The sequence below is a fragment of the Quercus suber genome, unplaced genomic scaffold (assembly GCF_002906115.3).
Source record: "Quercus suber isolate HL8 unplaced genomic scaffold, Cork oak 2.0 scaffold_36, whole genome shotgun sequence".
Taxonomy (NCBI): domain Eukaryota; kingdom Viridiplantae; phylum Streptophyta; class Magnoliopsida; order Fagales; family Fagaceae; genus Quercus; species Quercus suber.
Window position 1 is genome coordinate 1,605,017 of NW_027069501.1, and position 3,186 is coordinate 1,608,202.

The 3,186-nt window shown below is 33.4% G+C and overlaps 1 long non-coding RNA gene across 1 annotated transcript; it reads right to left on the reverse strand.

The window, feature by feature from the left end:
• Positions 1–86: 86 nt before the first annotated feature.
• LOC112040696 (uncharacterized) lies at positions 87–2,986 on the reverse strand. The gene is made up of 3 exons (XR_002886093.2): positions 2,750–2,986; positions 485–600; positions 87–387 (listed from the first exon to the last, which is right to left on the reverse strand). It is a non-coding gene; the product is annotated as an uncharacterized LOC112040696 (long non-coding RNA).
• Positions 2,987–3,186: the final 200 nt, after the last annotated feature.

Here is a 3,186-nt window from a genome sequence, read left to right on the forward strand (position 1 = left end):
AAATGCAATGTTATCAACAGTTAACAATTACATTCAATTGTTTTCAGTAAACATGAGCACTCCTAGCCAACCTCACACGGGCAACATCACAAATCTAATTGTCAACTACATTGCATGTGTGCATACAACACATACATTTGTAATCATGATTCATGAATGGTACACATTCAATCTCCCTTTCAATAAAAGAGAAAATTCACTAAATTGCAGCATTTTCTAGAAAATTCAGTCATCAATTTATACAAATCACTGTCATTTGAATGACTGAAAATAATCATGTAGTGGAATATTTATAGTATTTTCTATTATTTTGGAACATTGTTTATTTTCTTTTGAAAGCACTAGATTTGATGCCAACTTGTATCGCAAACGTTCCGACCACTTCTCCTACAAAAATTAGACACTGTTGATAAAGAAGCAGTTAAAGCAAATTATGTGAAAACTGTAAAACAAGTGAATATATAATGAATTGTGTGAATCTTACTAATAAATTAAAAATGATCTCAGTGGTCTTTTCGGAGGGCTAACTTGGAGAGCGTCTTGCTCTTCAACAGCATCTTGCTCTTCAATGTTCTTCACTCTCCCCATACTCCTATCACACTATAGCATGAAATAAAAACAAGGTAAACAATAACATACATTAAAAAGTAAATAAATTTCACAGTTGAAAGATCCTAGAAATGTTTTTTCACGCTAAAGTATTTCTTGCCCTACAAGTTATACCACTCCATCTTTACATCTCCTTTTACTAAACTTAAACTCCAAGTACTCTATTTTAGACTTGCTTAACCCAAAACATTTAGATTCTAAATCCTCCCTCCATATTTGCAACAGAGGACAGTTCAGGGGAAGTTCATGGCCCCTTTAACCCATAAGGTTTTAGGTATGGTAATTGGTGAACCTATGTACCACTAACATTTGTAGTCTGTGGCCTTGTGGATTTATTTTTTGGTCTGGCATTATTGGTTCAACCTGTCAAATATTCCCTTGAATTCGAGTAACACTTAAGAAAGTGTGTTTGCTTTTTAAATTAAAGAAAAGGCCAATATGGCTTGCAAAAGCTTTCTTAAAATCTCAGTTATGAGTAGAAATATGGGTGTCTTTTTGTCCACCTCTTTAATCAAGTCTCCAAAGACCAAGCCATAGCAGCTTGACCTTGGAACTCATATATTTACACACTATGCAAATTTTCACTGCAACAACACACATGGGATGGAGGGACAGTGCTGTAATTAGAGGTAAAGCAAGCAAAGCAGGCACTGCAATAGAAATCCAAGGATCTGGTGAGTAAGAAGAATAAGAAGTGCAATGGTTTAAGGCGTGAGGGACTCTGTTGGTGGGGTTGTTGGCTATTTTCCTATTTGCTTGCCTTGGGAGGTTTCAGAAATTAATGCAATTTATTTTTGCAGCTTATTATGAGAGACTCATTTCAAAGATATGGAGGATAACAATTCTAAGCATTGAAGTTCATTCAGCAGAATGACACTGAGATGCAGGGATAGATGAACTCAATTCAATGCATGTAAAATGGTCAGATTGATTGAAACAGCAATAGTTCCAATTGCAAGGGTTGATTCAGCTAGTCTCATTAATGGATGGAATGTAAAATTTGTGCTTTGCTTAGTAAATAGGATTATGCTAATTTAAGTCAAAACCCTATAAAAACAAGTACTTCCATAGGCTGGTGAAGAAAAGAAGAGTAAATAATATGGGCAATGTTTATTTCATACTGACACATACCAATTGTAGCACATAACTATCATGATTTCAGTGCAAGAAGTGTGTGTGCCTCGAAATTGGACATCAGCAGGTCTATGACGAGCAACTAAATTTGCCTAGTGAGACAGTCATAAAAAATATTAAAAAACACAAAAAAAAAAAAAAAAAAAAAAAACCTTCCCATTGAGAGCACTAGCATAAAAAGTAGCAGTCTGTTTCATTCTAGTTGGCCATCCAAAAATGCTTTTGACTGATTCAACATGTCAATATAAAATAACAAGATGTTTCTAAAAATTTCGTTACTTTGATCTACAATATCTTTAATTTTTGTTTTTGATAAATTAGAAAATTTTATTAGCATAGACACCAAAAACAACCTGAGATTAAATAGCAAGCAAAAGTACAAAAAACCCAATTCTGTACTAGCACAATGCAAAACAACAGCTCTCAAACTCTAAAACTAGAAAACACTCAAAACAAAATTCAAAAATTGATTTCGAGATGCTGCAATAGCTACAGAATTACAACTTAGTTGTACACCACATAGAAAAAAAAAAATGAAATAGAAACAACGAAATAGCAACTCTATACCCGTGTCCTCCCTAGGACATAAAAGAAAAATTTATTTCTTTATAAAAACCCTTCCCCCTTAAATACATAGTTGTTGCATTTTTCCTCTGCTAACCAATAAAAAAAAAAATACAAATAAAATTTCAACACCGCACTAACAAGAACTCACACCCCCTGATGAGTAGAACACAACGCCACAAGTTTTGGAAAAACTGAATCCCTAAAAAAGCATTTCAACAAGCACTTTCTGTGCCACTTATATGAAAGAACAATTTTTTTTTTTCTTTTCTTTTTGAGAAACTATGAAAAGACAAAATTGGTACCTCACCAGCACAGAAATTTGCCAACGTTACAATGAAATGAAATTTAAGAGCGAAATTCCAAAATTTTCTCAAAAATCAAAAAAGAAAAAAGGGTACAAAACAATGACAGAGAAATTAGGGTTTTGTTTGATTCTTACCTTAAGCAAAATCAAAATGAGTTGATCCCTTAAAAAACCCTCAGCGGTGAGTAAATGAGGACGTTAATGGGATGAAGTGAAGTTGATGCACATGGGAGAAGAAGCAATCTGAGGTTTTTTTAAGAGAAGGAAAAAGAGGGAGCACACAAGAGAGGATATGAAGTTGAGAGATAATCACCTTTTTTTGTTCTTTTTTGCTTTTAGATACTAACATAGTCTCCCAGTAACAGGTTTCACACTAAACTTAAATCAACTGTTACAACTAAAATAACACCAATTAATATTATAGATTTGGGTGGTTACGGTACCCCACTAAAAAAATAAGAGGTACAATAGAATGACCCACTTTTTTTGCACTGTGTAATTGGGTGATTGATTTATTTCGTTATATGGACTGAGCTAAAATAATCCAATAATAGATATCAAATATTTTCCAT